This window comes from Neophocaena asiaeorientalis, unplaced genomic scaffold (genome assembly GCF_003031525.2).
Source record: "Neophocaena asiaeorientalis asiaeorientalis breed wild unplaced genomic scaffold, Neophocaena_asiaeorientalis_V1.1 scaffold26, whole genome shotgun sequence".
Taxonomy (NCBI): domain Eukaryota; kingdom Metazoa; phylum Chordata; class Mammalia; order Artiodactyla; family Phocoenidae; genus Neophocaena; species Neophocaena asiaeorientalis.
This window is the reverse complement of record NW_020173108.1, coordinates 11,809,711-11,828,597: the sequence shown is the minus strand read 5'-3', so window position 1 is coordinate 11,828,597 and position 18,887 is coordinate 11,809,711.

Here is an 18,887-nt window from a genome sequence, read left to right as displayed (position 1 = left end):
CCAAAAAAAAAAAAAAAAAAAAAAAAAAAAAAAGATCATTTTGAAACTTGAGCAATCAAACTTATTGTTATTTTAAAAATTCTGTCAAAGTATTACAGGGAAGAGAATAAATACCTCTTATTTGCTGTAATATAATACTGTATAGAAAGAGGAAGTATAAAAATATAAATATATGTTGATAATTGTTGAGGTTAATGATGGATATGGTGAGGTTTTTTATACTCTTTTCTCTATTTTATATGTTTGAATACTGTCATTATGAAAATAACAAAGGAAAAATTATCCAAATAAAATGGGGTTTATAGAAAATACTACAAATTAAATAAAATGAACACGAAAAATACCAAAAGCAAGCAGTAAAAATATTTGTAAACTTTGAATGCATTTATAGTATCCTACATACTAAATCTATGGGTTGTGTTATAGCAGACTTACTTCATTAATTAGGACTCAGTGTGAATAAGAGCTCCTTAAATATGTTCTCTACCAATAAGTTTTATAAGTAGCAATTATGTATTATTTGTGATTTTTGTTGTTATTTTTAAACGTTTTACCTGGTGTAAAAAGTCTTCTTCTCTGACCTACTCCACATGGAAAAGAGCTTTACTGAAATAAAGAAGGAGTAGACTTCTTTTATTTCAAAGATGGACTGGGAGTTTTGGGTTGGTAGATGCAAACTATTATATTTAGACTGGATAAACAACAAGGTCCTAATGTACAGCACAAGGAACTATACTGAATATCCTGTGATAAACCATAAGGGAAAAGAATAAAAAAACAAAAGACCTCCCCAGCCTAAAACACCAACACAATTATGACCAACACATTTTTTTTCTACCAAGCATTAGTGGGTCTTTCTTACGAAATGAATATGCCATTTTAACAGTAACATTATTTGAGCAGTTTAACTTAAGTATGCTAACGATTTAGTGTTTGGCTTTTTTTAATATTGAAATTATGTGGTTCTCTCCTACTTGACTACTTTAAAGTAATCTCTAGACCCGTGGTCAAAGATCTCCTTAAAGGGGGGCTGATTTGTTTCAGAAGCTTTTTGTTCATTTCTCCTAAAGGAAACTCAAGGCTTCAGAAAACCATATGGATTTCAACCATTTTAAATAGCCACAAGAAGAAGATTCAAAGGTTATGAGGGAAGCTAGGCATGATCTTCTCTGGGGGGGTTCTCAACAAACAGTATTGATTCTCATCTACTTCGATGATGTACTTCTGCCTCAAGGCAGAGGACTGGACCAGATGACTTTGTAAGGTTCACTTCAACCCTACTGTTGGAAAAATAGCCTTGATCAAATAGCCTTGATCAGATAGTTATATCCTTTCCCACCCAGTCTCTATCTTCTATCAATATTTCTCCTTCTAATGAAAAATACTAGATTCATATTTGAAATAGAATATCCTTTGGTTCCACACATTTGCACTTTCTATGGTATAACTTGTGGATTTCACTGCTTTTAAAGATAAGGAGAGGGCTGCTCTGGTGGCGCAGTGGTTGAGAGTCTGCCTGCCGATGCAGGGAACACGGGTTCGTGCCCTGGTCCAGGAAGATCCCACACGCCGCGGAGCAGCTAGGTCGGTGAGCCATGGCCGCTGAGCCTGCGCGTCCTGAGCCTGTGCTCCGCAACAGGAGAGGCCACAACAGTGAGAGGCCCACGTACCGCAAAATAAATAAGTAAATAAATAAAGATAAGGAGATAGATGTCTTGACTGAAATAATTATTGAAAGATTTACAGAATAAAATGCATATATGTGATGCTACAACACATTTCCAGACTACATTCAGTTTTAAAACACATTATTCTAAAAATGTATGAACTTAGAAGCAAAACTCTTTTTGACACCACTCTTGCTTTGAATGGAGAAAAATTGTAATTCTTATGAATTCAGCATTAATCTCAAAGTACATTCAACCAACACTTTATTCTCTCAAGCTAGTCAACAATTATTTTAACTAATTTTCTTTCTTTTTTACTTTATTGTGGAAGAAAATTAGTTTACCCACTGAATTACCTTCACAAATAGTCATTATTAAGGTACTTATTTCTGAATTCATTTTGAGCCTCTCCTTTAATCCTTACAAACTTCTACCAACAAATTCTTACAAGTCAGCTGGTTTCATCTTTCATTTTTGGTAATAAAAACAGTAATTTTTCTTGACATATTTTCTGAAAAGTTAAAATACAATGCAACTTAAATCTGAAAAGGCAATAACAACAGGAAGAGTTTGGAGTGTTTTCCACTAACAAATGATAATGGTAAAGTGGATGGTTGATCTGCTCAATTGGAAAGTGAAAATTAAAGCAAAACATATATTTTTACATGGAACCTCCTGATATTTATCTCATTGCTATTGTCACTTGGCTACAGGTTGTAGATAGCATGTGTCATTTAATGCAGAGGCCTTACTTAATTGACTTATTGCCTAATTATAAGGTTAATTGGAAATATATTTTAGTGAAGAGTTCAAAACTTACTGTTGGATTACCAAATTTATATAATATTTCTGCCATTCAGTAGCTGGTGCCTTAGCCAACTCTGTTTATTATATTTAGAACTCATTCACAAACATATATTATGTGCCACATCCTATGCTAACCCCCAACAAGTCCCAATCAAAGCCCTTAAGAAAATCACAAGATGGGGCATTTAGCTATAGACATTACTATGTAATGGTATACTAAAAATAATAACACCCACTGGAATCAAGAGAGGATCAGAAAGCATGTTCAGTTTCTTTCATTGAAAACAGAAATAATCACAGCTACCCTGGAAAAAAGTTCCCAGAATTTTTATGGGATTAAAAATGAAAATAGGGTTTATGTAAAAGCCCACTGTTAACTAAAAAGCACTGCCCACAAATTAAGACTTAGTAGCAATTCTTTTACAAATGAGTGTGAACTATTTACTATTAAGATAAAAGAATGAATTTAATTCACCTTGCATGAATCTTCATCTATATTTTTTATATTGTAAAGAGTAAATGGAGGGAGAGTTAAACTAACAAGCTGTAATGCTTCTGACCAAAAATCTGGTATTAACAAGCAAAGAAAGACTTGAAGAAGACCACTGCAAAACTTTGCTACATAATGAGGCTAATAGTTGAAAGAGAAGAAATGGATTAAAGAATGGTAGAAATTCCTGAAATTTTTCTTTTTTCTAGATCTGAGTCTCCTCACATAAATTCAGAAAATGCTACTTCTGAGAGCCTTACGCAGACAAGCTGTTATGCTTTCTTAGGTGACACTGTTGTAAATTGCTGGATTGAATGTTCCAGCACCAGAATCACACTTGTTTTATTACTCTGGATGGTGAGAACTGTCTCGAGGTGAAGAGAGTAAGCAAAAAAATCACATTAGTGCCCTCATTTTAAGTCTACTTTAGGCTCTAGCCTAGCTGTTGTGGGAGTTTTAGGCAGGCAGGGCAAGGGCACAAAACACATCTAGCAGAGTGGTCAGTAAATGTTAAAATGTTAACTTCTTTCCAGGGACATAATATAACAGGGTGAAATTTTAAAGCAGAAAAAAAAAAAAAAAAGGAAGAAAATAATGTGCACTTTCCAGTGACATTCTATGAATGCTTAAAAAGATAAAATGTAGCTAAATGTTCACAGTGTCCAATTACTTTCAAAGCAGGGTTTAATTCACTAGTAAGAAGACATTTTTCACCAAGTCATATTATTCAGCTTGTAAATCTCCAGTGGGAATGACAACACTCAGGTGAGGGTGGGGATGGTGATAATAAAGTGCTACGGATGTGGGCACTAGGATTCTAGCATTCTGTGTCATTTAGGCAGTTGTGTCAGTACATTAACCTCTCAGGTCACCTGGCTGTTATCAAGAATTAATCAAAGGTCAAAGAGAGCATGAGTGTTTAAATCCAAAAGCAGAACTAACCTGTTTGGTTATATCTGGAAAAAGAGCAACTCCCGAATTCAAGCTGGGCCAAACTGGAAGGATGGAGACAATATCATACTGGCCTGGATAGGAAGAAGAGCGGAGGCCAGGAAAATCTTCTGAACACTGAGTTATTGAGTATGGATGCAAATTTTTCACCTCCAGTAACTAATGTATTTTACTATTGTGTATTAATATAGGTGAGACTATTTCCTCATGTAAAAATTTGGAACTTTGTAGAATATAAGGAAAAATATAAATTGATATGATAGGAATGCTTGTGACTTTCTCTATGTCCCAACTGAATAATTACACTCTTTTCTAAAAATTAAAATACTAAGCAATTCAAAACATACTTAGATATTTTCAGAATAGCTGGACCAGAAAACAGTGTAAAAAATCATTTGCTAGAAGGTAGGCAATGCTCTTGCAGGGATTTCCTGAGCTCAGCATTTGTTTCACAACAATACACATTTCCCAAGTGAAAGGAAAAAAAAAAAAACCAAAAACAGAAAGAGTCATATTAAAACTGATGATCTAATCTAGAAAATGCCTTTGAGCAATTTTAAGACTGCCATTCGCAACTGTATTATTTTAATTTACTTTATATGTACTAGGCTCTCACCATATGTTGACTTCCAGTAAAAAAGTCAACCTTTAACTTCAATATAGGATGGAATCTTATGTGGAGTCATTCGTTAGGAGTTTTGCTTCTTCAAATTCAAAAATATCATGTCTCGATTGAATTTTTTTTTTTTTTTTTGCCGTACCTCTCACTGTTGTGGCCTCTCCCGTTGCAGAACACAGGCTCCGGACGCTCAGGCTCAGCGGCCATGGCTCACGGGCCCAGCCGCTCCGCGGCATGTGGGATCATCCCGGACCGGGACACAAACCTGTGTGTCCTGCATCGGCAGGCGGACTCTCAACCACTGCGCCACCAGGGAAGCCCTCGATTGAACTTTTTACATTGTATCATTATGATATTTGGAGGACCTGAGTACGTAGAAATATGGTCAAAATATGGACTACAGAGAAAATAACAGGAGGGAGCAAGGAAAAAAAATGAGCATCTATATTTTAAGAGGTCTCAAACTTTATTGAAAATAGGAATTGATTTAGGGTATATGACATACATTTTAAACTTTTTATTGAAGTAAAATATATGTGTAATAAAATACACATAAGTCCTGATGAATTTTTTGCAAATCAAACTTAACAGCTGTAACCAGCACAGAGATTAAGAACTCATCTCAGATTCCCTTACCTCCCTTCCAGGACCAGCACCACTAGCCTTATTTTTAATGCCATAAATTGGTTTTGCTTGCTTTTGTACTTTGTTTTAATAGAGTAATCCTCTCTTGTGTCTGACTTCTTTTGTAAATTCATTCATATTGTGGTTTGTTGTTTTAGATCATTCATTCTCTTCGCTAGGTAGTATTCCATTCTACTTGAGATAAGTTACTTTGCTGGTTTCCAGATTTTTGCTATTGTGATTAAAGTTGCTGTGAAGATTCTGATCAATGACTTTGGTGAATATTTGGGTACAATTTTGCTTGAAATATAACTAGAAGTTGAATTGCTGCGTAATAGGGTACATGTATATTCAAATTTATAAGAAACTTCCATAAAGTTTTCCTGAGTGACTTTACCAAGTTGCACTTGTACGGTGTAACTTGTTTCACAGCCTCACTAATGCTTGATGCTTTCTATCTTTTAACTTTATTTATTCTGTTGAGTGTGTCGTGGTACCACATTGTATTTTTAATGGGAACTTCCATATGAATAATGAAGATGAGCATCTTATAAATCTATTAGCCAGCTTGATTTTTCTTTTGTAAATTGTCTAGTCATGACATTAGTCCAGGCTCTATTCAACTGTTTTTTTTCTAATGATTTGCGTGATATCTTTTCATAATCTAGATTTACATCCTTTGTGAGTTATATGTATTGTGGAAAGCTCTCCTCACTCCTGAGTTGCCTTTCCATTCCCATAATGATTACTTTGAAGAACAGAAGTTCTTTTGTTTATTACAGTCCAATCTATATACTTTTTCTTTTACAACTAGAGTTTTGGGACCTATTTAAGAAATATTTGCCTACTTCAATGCCGTGAAGTTGATTTCCTCTAAGCATTTTACTGTTCTAATTTACATATTTAGATCTGAAATTTTATTGAAATACTTTTTTCAAAAAAGGAAAAATTCCCTTCCATTACTTAATATAAATTTGTATATACACACATATACATACACATACACCCCATGCACATACACCTCACACACTCATATGCATACATATTCATTCATTCCCTTAACAAAATCTTTACAGAGAGTCTACATTTATTTTGTTGTTATAAAATACACCTCTTCCTTTGGTATAGTATGCTTTTAATAGTTGTTCAATTTGCACAAGTCCAGTATAGAAAAGGCAAATAAGCATATCTCACCTTAGGTCTATTTTAAGAATCATCGATGAACTATTCAACTCATTAAAATTCACTATTAAATATCATATAACATGAAAACACATTGCCATAACTTCTTAAAATTTTCTAATTAATTTTAAATAGTTAAAACTATTTGTTTTCACTAAGTTCTCACATTTGGCATGTAGACATGTTTATAAAATGATTAACAAAATGTAATATTTTCAATTGTTTAAATCAGCAGGTATTTTTCTACTAAAAAACAAAAGCATGTTGATCCTACCCTCAATACTTTAAATTTTGTAAAATTTTAAATAAAAATATTTACTGTCATTTCAGACACTGGGATACTTATAAAGATTGAAAATAAGGAATGAGGTGAATTTTTGTTAATATAGCAACAGCTCTTCCCCTGAGAGATATTTTCTACATTAATTGTTTACATATATGTGAGCAACTAAAAACTGGTTCTTTGAAAAGATAAACAAAATTGATAAACCTTTACTCAGACTCATCAAGAAAAATGGGGAAAGGGCCCAAATCAATAAAATCAGAAATGAAAAAGTAGAAGTTACAACCAACACCACAGAAATACAAAGGTCCATAAAAGACTACTATGAGAAATTATATGCCAATAAAATAGACAACCTAGAAGAAATGGACAAATTCTTAGAAAGGTATAATCTCCCAAGACTGAACGAGGAAGAAATAGAAAATATGAACACAGCAGTTATAAGTACAGAAATTGAATCTGTGATTTAAAAACTCCCAAGAAACAAAAGTCCAGGACTGGATGGCTTCACAGGTGAATTCTACCAAACATTTAAGAAGAGACAACATCTATCCTTTTGAAACTACTGCAAAAAATTGTAAAGGAAGGAACACTTCCAAACTCATCCTATAAGGCCACCCTCAACCTGGTACCAAAACCAGACAAACATTCCACGCACAGAAAAGAAAATTACAGGCCAATATCACTGATGAACATGGATGCAAAAATCCTCAACAAAGTACTAGCAAACTGAATCCAATGATACATTAAAAGGATCATACACCATCATCAATAAAGTTGAATTTACCCCAGGGATGCAAGGATTTTTCAATATCCACAAATCAATCAGTGCAATACACCACATTAACAAATTGAAGAATAAAAGTCATATGATCATCTCAAAAGATGCAGAAAAACATTTTGATAAGATTCAACACCAATTTATGACAAAAACTGTCCAGAATGTGGACATAGAGGGAACCTACCTCAACATAATAAAGGTCATATATGACAAATACACAGCTAACATCATACTCAATGGTAAAAAGCTGAAAGCATTTCCTCTAAGGTCAGAAACAAGACAAGAATGCCCATTTTTTTTTATATAGTTTAAGGAATTTACTGAAAAGTACAAAACCATCCTAATTAACATTGTTATAACATTTTAAGTCAATGATATCAAGGAGGAAAACTTTAAAATCAACTCAGAAAGTACTCTACAAAAATTCCAATGTCATAGTCTAATTCAAAGACTTCATTCGATTTAGAGAAACGTTCATATATGATGTAAAAGCAAACTACCTGACTTTAAAAATAATGATTTACATGATTCTGCAAGGGTAAATTAAATGTATCTACTGAATGTTTTCTAACAAGTTTTAGTCTTTTAACACAGTCTTTAACTCTTTCAAGTTATTTAGTATTCCTATACAAGTTATCCTAAGAATCAAGATATGCCATGTATATATTTAAAATTGAATAACAAAAATAATATTTACTACTAATATGATGGAGAGACTGTCATTCAAAATCCAGCAACCCATCAAGGCAGCTTTGCTCTTTTACTATCAGCAAATTATAAGAATGCCCACTCTTGCCACTTTTATTCAACATAATTTTGGAAGTTCTAGATACAGCAATTAGAGAAGAAAAAGAAATAAAAGGAATCCAAACTGGAAAAGAAGAGGTAAAACTGTCACTGTTTTCAGATGACACAACACTATATATAGAAAATCCTAAAGATGCTACCAGAAAACTACTAGAGCTCATCAATGAATTCAGTAAAGTTGCAGGATACAAAATTAATGCACAGAAATCTGTTATATTTTTATACACTAACAATGAAAGATCAGAAAGAGAAATTAAGGAAACAATCCCATTTACCATTGCATCAAAAAGAAGAAAATACCTAAGAATAAACCTACCCAAGGAGGCAAAACACTATTCCAAAAACTATAAAATGCTAATGAAAGAAATTGAAGAAGACACAATCAGATGGAAAGAATACCATTTTTGGATTGGAGGAATCAATATTGTTGAAATGACTATACTACCCAAGGCAATCTATAGATTCAGTGCAATCCCTATCAAATTACTAATGCCATTTTTCATAGAACTAGAACAAATTTTAATTTTTTTAATTTGTATGGAAACACAAAAGACTCTGAATAGCCAAAGCAACCTTGAGAAAGAAAAATGAAGCTGGAGGAATCAGGCTCCCTGACTCCAGACTATACTACAAAGCTACAGCAATCAAAACAGTATGGTACTGGCACAGAAACAGACATATAGATCAATGGAACAGAATAGAAAGCCCAGAAATAAACCCACACACCTATATGGTCAATTAATCTATGACAAGGAGGCAAGACTATACAATGGAGAAAAGACAGTCTCTTCAATAAGTTGTGTTGGGCAAACAGGAGAGCTACATGTAAATAAATGAAATTAGAATATTCTTTAACACCATATGCAAAAATAAACTTGAAATGGATTAAAGATCTAAATGTAAGACCAGATACTATAAAACTCCTAGAGGAAAACGCAGGCAGAACAAATGAATGGATAAAGAAGATGCGGTACATATACACAATGGAACATTAGCCATAAAAAAGAACAAAATAATGCCATTTGCAGCAACATGGATGGATCTAGAGATTATCATACTAAGTGAAGTAAGCCAGACTGTGTAAGACAAATATCATGATATCGCTTACATGCAGAATCTAAAAAAAAAAAAAAAAAAGCAGAATACAAATGAACTTACAAAACAGAAAGAGACTCAGTGATATAGAAAACAATCTTATGGTTACCAAAGGGGAAAGGATGAGGGGATATATTAGGAGTTTGGGATTAATATGTACACTACTATATATAAAATAGATAACCAACAATGACCTACTGTATAGCACAGGGAAATATAATCAATATTTTATAATAACCTATAAGGAAAAATAATCTTAAAAAGAATATATATATATATATATATATATATATATATGTATCTGAGTCTAAATCACTGTGCTGTACATCTAAAACTAACACGATACTGTAAATCAAGTATACTTCGATAAAAAGAAAATAATGTTTAAGGTAAGAAAGTAATGTTAAGGCATAAAAATAACAGAATTCTCAACAAAAAACTTAATGTATGTTCCTGAGATGTTTGCTTTTTCATTTTAAATGTTTTCATCATTTTTGTTGCTTATATCCTTGCTTTTGGTAGATTTAAAGCTCTTGCAAAATGTTAAAACAATAACATTTATTTCTTGTATTTTGTTTTCATTACCATTATTTCAAATATTATATTTGAATATTCTATTTCTAAGATAATTACATAATATTCTAAACTCCTAATAATAGTATAAGTCTGAACCTAGTTCTCATGTTCTTTAAATCACTTTTATGAACTTTATTTTAATTAAGAAATACTTTTTTATTGACTGATACCTGTATCAAATGTAACAAACTACCAAAAAGCATCAAGGCAATGCAAATATAAATAATAACAGAAATTTATTAATTTAAAAGGCAAAAGAAACACATTAAAAACATGAAGTAAAATAGAAAGAAAAGGAACGTTTTTAAAATCCTGTTTGAATACACCTAGAGATAGAAGAGTATACTCCTAGAGATAGAAGACTTTAAACCAGAGATAGAAGTTTATACTTCTAGGGGGGACGAGGGAAGATGGCGGAAGAGTAAGACGTGGAGATCGCCTTCCTCCTCACGGATACACCAGAAATACATCTACACGTGGAACAACTCCTACAGAACACCTACTGAAGGCTGGCAGAAGACCTCAGACCTCCCAAAAGGCAAGAAACTCCCCACGTAACTGGGTAGGACAAAAGAAAAAACAGAGACAAAAGAATAAGGACGGCACCTGCACCAGTGGGAGGGAGCTGTGAAGGAGGAAAAGTTTCCACACACTAGGAAGCCCCTCCGCGGGCGGAGACTGCGGGAGGCGGAGGGGGGAGCTTCGGGACCGCGGAGTAGTGCACAGCGACGGGTGCGGAGGGCAAAGCGGGGAGATTCCTGCACAGACGATCGGTGCCGACCGGCACTCACCAACCCGAGAGGCTTGTCTGCTCACCCGCCGGGGCGGACGGGGCTGCGAGCTGAGGCTCGGTTTCGGTTTTGGACAGAGCGCAGGGAGAGGATTGGGGTTGGCGGCTTGAACATAGCCTGAAGGGGTTGGTGCGCCACGACTAGCCGGGAGGGAGTTCGGGGAAAAGCCTGCACCGGCCGAAGAGGCAAGAGACTTTTTCTTCCCTCTTTGTTTCCTGGTGCGCGAGGAGAGGGGTTTAAGAGAGCTGCTTAAAGGAACTCCAGAGACGGGCGCGAGCTGCGGCTATAAGTGCGAACCCCAGAGACGGGCGCGAGCCGCGGCTGAGGGCGCGAGCCCCCGAGACGGGCGGAAGCCGCGGCGGGAAGCACGAACCCCAGAGATGGGCGCGAGCTGCGGCTAAAACCGCGGACCCCAGAGACGGGCGGGAGACGCTGGGGCTGCTGCTGCCGCCACCAGGGGGGCTGTGTGTGAGCACAGGTCACTCTCCGCGCCCCTCTTACGCGGAGCCTGTGCAGGCCATCAGCCGCAAGGCACAGGGATATTAGCTCGGGGCTTTGGGACAGCCTGGAGGGGTGGGATGGGGAGAGTGGGAGGGAGGGAGACGCAAGAGGGAAGACACATGGGAGCATATGTATATGTATAGCTGATTCACTTTGTTATAAAGCAGAAACTAACACACCATTGTAAAGCAATTATACCCCAATAAAGATGTTAAAAAAAAAAAAAAAGAAGTTTATACTTCTAGAGATACAAGACTATACACCTAGAGATAGAAGAGTATATTCTTAGTGATACAAGACTTTACACCTAGATAGAAGATTATACTTCTAGAGATAGAAGACTGTACATCTAGAGATAGAAGATTATACTTCTAGAGATAGAAGACAATACCCCTCCCCCCAAAAAATAAAATAAAATCCTGTTTGAGGACTTTTACAGAACTTAAAACGTTGAATGAAATAGCAAGTTTTAGCTTTTCTTTGTGCAAACATTGAAGTGTCCATGGCAAAAAAAGAAACAGTATATTTGGAAACTCTTATATAATAGTAGCAAGTATGTCACTATTGGGAGAAAAAAATTTTATTTCTCACCCTGGGTTCTACATGGAAACTGGAATATATACACTTACACACAAAAACACTTATACACACACATTTACCTACATATACATATATTGTTGGATACGCACATATATAAATAGCAATATTTACATTCAAATGAAGAAAAATTGCACAATTATCTGAATCTTTGTATAAATAAGGTTTTCATATATATTGTACATGTAATAAAGTAATAATTCAACTAATATAGTAAGTAAATACAGTTTTTGCCAGTGTTCAAAGCCCCATTTCTGAGGGAAAAAGAGCTTTTTCTTTAAACTTAAATTTCAAAAGATCCTCCTGGTATCTTCCTCAAGTCTCCTTCTGGTGGGGAAAAAAGATTTTCTGACTAAATCTGTTTATCTACATTTGTTCAAATGTGTCTGGTGTGAATCTTATAGTGTAGGTACTTTGGTCAAAGTTTTATAGTAAAACATTAATTTTCCTTGTGATTTTTGACTTTCCAGTGAAATTGAACTTGGTGTTTATCCCCATGAGAACATTATTATGCTCTATTGTTGCTGCAGTCAATGTTCTCTGTTATTTCACAAACCATTCTTTAAGGAATATATTCTTTCCACTTACCCATAGTGATTTTTTTAAAAGGTAGTCAATTTAAATGTTTGGATGCAGTTTAAAAGATGAAATAATTTGATTGCGCCAGACTTGACCTTCAGTTCTACGCAAGTCAAATGTAATCTACCCTTCAAATGAAAACATAAATTTAACTATGTGGGATATTTCTCTTTAAGTTCATATCTTAATACACATTGTTATTTCCTTAAAATCATTCTTAGGAGTTGCTTACTTGGGTCACAGATTAGGTGCAAATACACACACACAGACACACACACGTACCTCTTTGTTTTGTTATGATATACACATACAACTTTAAACAACGAATTTGGTTGGATAAAAATCTGTCATTGCTACTACATTATTTTATTAAGACAGTTGAGTATTGTTTTAGATTTTAGGAGACCTATTATTCTTTAGGTTAAGATTTAATCACTTCCTAACATGGGAGAACTGACAGATTACTTCTCAAGCAGTATTTCCAAGAGTAATCTTCAGTATAGATCAAACTCTTATATGAGAAAGCCAAGAGTCTGAATGACTAGCCAAGTATCCTCAGACAATAAGCTTATATCAAGATCTTGAACATGTCTGTTCAAAAATATGTCTGATATATCTAATGAAAGAAGCCCTTTATGTATTTTGGAAATCTTACTCACAGTAGTTTGGGGCTTTTGGTTGCAGATTAGATAATAGTATCAATTTAATTTTGCAAATACAGATGAACTATTTACCACATACAATTTATTATGAATTGACCAAAAAGACACCTATCAAAATGTAATATAATTTTTTTCCTTTTTCCTTTTTCTATATACAAGAAGTCCCCTTTAGAATGGCTGTCACAGCCCGTTAATATCAAGCACTCTATTCTTCCTGTTGCTATACAAGTAGTTTTATGTGTCCATTTCCAGAGGCAAATTTTAGCATTAGCAGACCCATCATTTGGTTCAAAAAAAAATTACCTCCAAACAAAAATAATTACTAGGTTTCCCATCTCAAATGAAAACCAAAATGATCTCTCTGATGAAACTTTAGGAAACATTACAAATATTTTGAAATGTTAAATTGAAAACTATAATCCAATATTAGCTTAACTGAAAAATACTCTCATCAAATTTATGTATCACATATTGTTGACAGGGAGTTTTGCTTCAAATAGCTCACCTGATGAGATGGAAGAATTGTAAACTTGATATTTTAAATTTAACAGTGTGTTCTCATATGCATGAAGCTACAGTAAATAAAATAGTGTAACTTATGATATGCATCAATGGTGAGAATTATAATGATAGTTTTAAATGTCAAAAGTAAATCTGAAGATTGAAAACAGATTTCCTGAAGAGAAAGTTACCAAGCATTTGTCACCCATTAAAGCAATGTAAAATGTACAAATCTGGTAGAAAATAGCAAAAGAGAAGACTATGTTATTTTGTTGAAGAGTTTGATAGTATTATATGATCTTGGTATTAAATGTTCTTTCTCGCTTATATTTTTATAGTTGTCAGTTTTTCAAACAATTTTTTTATCAAAGAAGTGTTTGGGTTTCAAGCCTCAGTGGCATTTAATTTTTTGTTGAAAATGAGTATGACAACTTTGCTAAACCCTAAGAAGAATAAGTCTCTTTTCGAATCCAGAGACATTTTTAAAAAGGAAGATCATGATTAGTTACTTCTACTCTGAAAACTGTTTTCATATTTATGGCATACTTGGATGTTTATATTGAGAGGATAAAGGAAATAAGACCATGTTTTATAGAATACAGGGTCTTGATTTTAATCAACTTTTTTTTTTTAAGCAGAAAGTGTTTATTTTTTTAAGTTGATCAAGAGAAGAGGAAGATAAGCCTTCTATTCTTTTGCATCCACAAAAAGGAACTATGTTGAATTCAACTAAGTCTCTAATGTAATTTTTCTTTCATTTGGCATTTCTGTATCATAGTCTAAAAAATAGGAAACGGCTATGATCATACTGTTAATAAACACTACTCCTAGTTAACCTCCTGTTGACCTATTACTAACACTACCCCTTAAACCCTTAAACAAATAAATGAAAGAACACCATAGACAAATTTGTAATGTCCTCCATAATTCACTTTGATTGACTACCTTTCCAATATATATTATTCACATGAACATTTGTTAGGGAGATTAAGTACATAATTATCCTGTATCAACTGGTAATTTATTATTTATATATAAATTTGTTAGGGGGATTAGCTATATAATTATCTTGTGTTAACTCGACTACATTTTTTTATACTATTCTTACTGAATTGTAAAGTAGCTTATAAATATGGATTTTGTTCAAATACTAGTTATGTGATCTTTGGCAAGTAATCTGACCCTTCTTACAGATGAGTTTCCTTATCTGTAAAATGGAAATAGACATAGTACCTTCCCAAAGGCTTAAGTAGATCAATATGTGTAAATTAGTTGGTTCTTTTGTCATTAGACTAGTAAGAAATTTACTTTGTAAATTAATTAATATGAGGAAATGGCACCTAATAATTTCCTCTAGAAATTGTCTAGGATGATATAATAGAATGATATAAAAATAATATTTAGGACATACAAAATAATGTGTAATAATGTCAAATTGATTTTGTTGCTGTGCAACTCTTGCCTGAAATCTTCTTTTGCTGTTTATACTTTATTCTTAATTTTCCAGGTTATTTTAGGTTTGTCTTCCTAGGATAAGTGGCTTTTAGAGCCACTGACAGATTGCTGCAGATGGAGAGGCAAATTACTACCACAATGTTGTTATCTCTTAATTGACCAGTAACAGGGGCTATATCATCATGTTCCTAGACACATGGCTTCTTCTGTGACCAGAATACAGTTGGCAATTGCAGCAGTGCCCTTACATAGAAAATATCCAATTAACTTTTCCATTCTATATCAGTTGTAAATTCTCTCTTCTGTCTGAACACTTTTGTTTCAGTCCTACTTGGCAATGGCAGGGGTGGTGCAGGCTGGGCAGGACAAATGACAAAAATAACTGGGAAGACTGCATTCTTGCTGAGATTGAACCAGACATTTTAAGGAACCTGGGTTGCATGGTAATAGTTGTCTTCTACCCTGCACAATGGCTCAGGTTTCTTTCTAGATTTACAAAGCAAATAAAATTACTATTGGTTCTCTGATGCAGTTTTGAAGCTAAACTTGTGGAAATGATAATCTCACTACGGCTCAGCCTTTTCTTTTACCTTTAGGCAGTCTCTTATCAATTTCCAAGACTTTATTCCTCAGGCCCATAAGAAGGAGCATTTTTATTAAATTAGTTAAAAGGTCCTTCAGTAAAAGCTCTAGGAATATGGTTTTAAATTTCACATTCATGAAACTTTCATCTATTTTTCCAAAACAGGGCTACAGTGATGGAATACTCATGCAGAGACTGTCAAGCCTCCACACTGGAGCCCCTGTTATGAACTTGATTTGTCAATCATTCATCTATAATTAACACAACTAATAACACTTAAATTGACAATTACAAGCTCACAATGTATTTCTGTATCTATAATGCAATTTTTCTGAGAGGGGCTACAGTTGATCACACATTGAAGAAGGTAAAAACTGGTTATTCTCTGGAATATTCAATTAGAAGAACAGCCAAAATAAGCCTCAAGCTGTCCGAAGTCTCTGGCATTAAGTCATAGAATAGTATTAAAGACTATAAATCAGCCTCATTCAGGAACAAGGAAAGCTGTTTTTATGTATGCTAGCATTTTTTTCCTAGAAACAATGACACAATTCTCACAGAGAACATCATTAATTTGTTTTACATATATGGTGAGTAAGTTCCCAGGCAAAATAATAATTTGTATTTGATTCTCTACTTCTATCAACTTATTACATTACTTTGAAAAATATTGAGTATTATACATAACTTTGAAGAAAAAACAATCATTCCAAAAAACTGTTTAAGGCAATCTCCAGTAATTTTTTTATGATACAAAGTCCAAAATAGATTTAATGAAAGTTTTGTTTGCTAGTACATATAATTATATGTTAATTATTGAGAAAGAAAAAAGTGATCACTGACATCCAGGAGCTATTCTGATAATATCAGCTAGGCTTTGGTGTTACTATGAACTGTCATGGCATTCACAGCTAAGTGTGAATGTTTTCCTCTTGAACATAAATAATTTGAAAGAACATCGACATCAGACCAATCCCTCTGACCGTGATGAAACAAAACAAAAATAATATCACTATGTAATCATGTCTGAATACAAATGAAACAAGAATATCATCAAGGAACAAAATAATAAACATCTCTTACTGCTGCTTGCTTATAAATTATGCCTTTGCCCCTGTCTAGTCTTCCCTCCCAATACTCAAGATTTAAAAATACCCAGTCATAGATTTACCAGGATTCTTGATAACATACAATCGGGAACAAATCCCCACTTCCTTAAATCTTCCCTTAATTTATCTGATGTGCTCTTACTGAGACTTCCTACAGCCCCCCAAGAAGTATCTTCTTCTTTGCTGCAATGAATAATAAATCTGACTTTTTAATCTATAGGTGTGTTTCAGGTGATATTTGGCTGGAAGTCATTGCCATGATATTATTTGGAACTTCATATTTCTAACAGGATACCTATGTGGCACTATGACTTTTATTTGAACAAATAAACAAATTTATGAACAAAATTATGAAAGACTGAATACAGTAAGACAGTTTACTGACAGAAATAATGATCTTATGCAATAGATGATTGGATTATTTTTTCTTTTAAGATGTGTTTTAAATTGGTTCTATATTTCCTGGGTCATGTTGGATTATGCTCCAAGTGTCGTGGTCTGCAGAGAATATTCTCACATATGGTTTACACTCTAGTGAGGAAAACATGTGTGCATAGCACTATGATTATAGGCACATTGTGAGTACTCTATGAAGGTTTAAAGGAACATGGAGATGGTAAGGGTGGAATGATTGTGTTAAGTTCCTGATTCAAGATTTGCTATAATACACATTTTGGCACTCTTCACTACACTACTTCTCTCAACCAAATACAAACTACTAAACGCTAAAGAATTGTAGGAAACCATGAAGCTCTAATACAGATTTTAAATTAAAAGATTCATAGTACAAAGAGAGGATATACAAGACAAATAAATATAATTAAAATCAATTTCATAAAAGATTAAAAATCAATCTGATGATTTATATGTAGTGAGAAAGAAACATAAAATAACAAGAGACTCAGAAAATAGTGGGTAGTTTTAGTCATTTCACTAACATCATCAATTTCTATTTTGTGGTCTAATACAGAAACAAAACAGAGGAACATGAATAATTTTTGTGATATTTTTCCAAATTTATGGAATCAAATTTATGAAACTAAATTTTTGTAATTTTTTCCAAAGTTACTAATGCATAACTCTTAATTTTTTCTTCCAAATTACATTTTTGGTATTTAATTACACAGCTAGAGTACAAGAAAAGTGTTTGGACAACTAGCATTGATCAGTAAGTAAACCAAAGTAGCTATTTTAATAGAGAGTATAAAAATCCTCAAGAAGCAAGAACATTTTAAGAATTTCCTTTTTTCAAATAATACAGGATTCGTGCTAAGGAAAAGTTAACCTACTGAGAACTAGTTTGGTTTTGTGTGCTTTTTTAAAATCTGTCTTTGTGGCCCATTTATGTTACATTTCTATTACAAACAACTGTAATGAATTTACATTAGTAAAACTGAATGGTGGTAAAGAATAACAATTAGTTTGTCTATGTAGGACTGGAGAAAAGTAAACATTTTTTCCTATTTTTTAATTTTTCATATTCAATATTATAGAAAATAAAATAATACATGACATTCTGTCTGTCATAACTGACACATTCCATATGTACAAGACATACATATCCACTCAGTGGACTTTATTTTTTGCTGGATATTTTGTAAAGCTGGCAGTAACTTTTATTGTGTTGCAAGTACTTTATCATTCTTTTCTGTAAATAAGACTGCTAGCAATTTTCTGAATCTGCTCTTAGCAAGATAATCTATTGAAAACTAGATGTTGTTTCAGAGGAAGTTAGGATTTTGCAACTTCTATTCTTACCAATGGGCGGGAGCCACTAAAAGAGAAAGATCTGAAAATGAAATATAAGAAGCTTCAAATAGACTGGCTGAATAAACTGTATTATTGATTTTTAAAGCTTTTTTTAATTATCATTTTGGTCAGTTTATATGGTATTCTGAAACTCTGTTTTTGCTAATACTATAAAAATTTACTTCAAGATCATGATAGAAAGTCGGTAATACTTTAAGACTTTTATCACATTAGTAACTTTCTTATGATATTAGAAATTCAATACAGGACAGAAAAGTCACTGAACCTATAGCTAAATTGCTAATATAATGCAGCACTTACCACTATGACATGAAATATGCATTTTACTCAATGCATTTCAATGCATTGAAAGCACTGAAATATGCTTTCAATTTTTCTTTTTTAGTCCTTTGAGTGATCTTTCTTTTGTTATATTTTTTAACAATAAATATACAATAATGTGTAAAAGTTCGCGAAT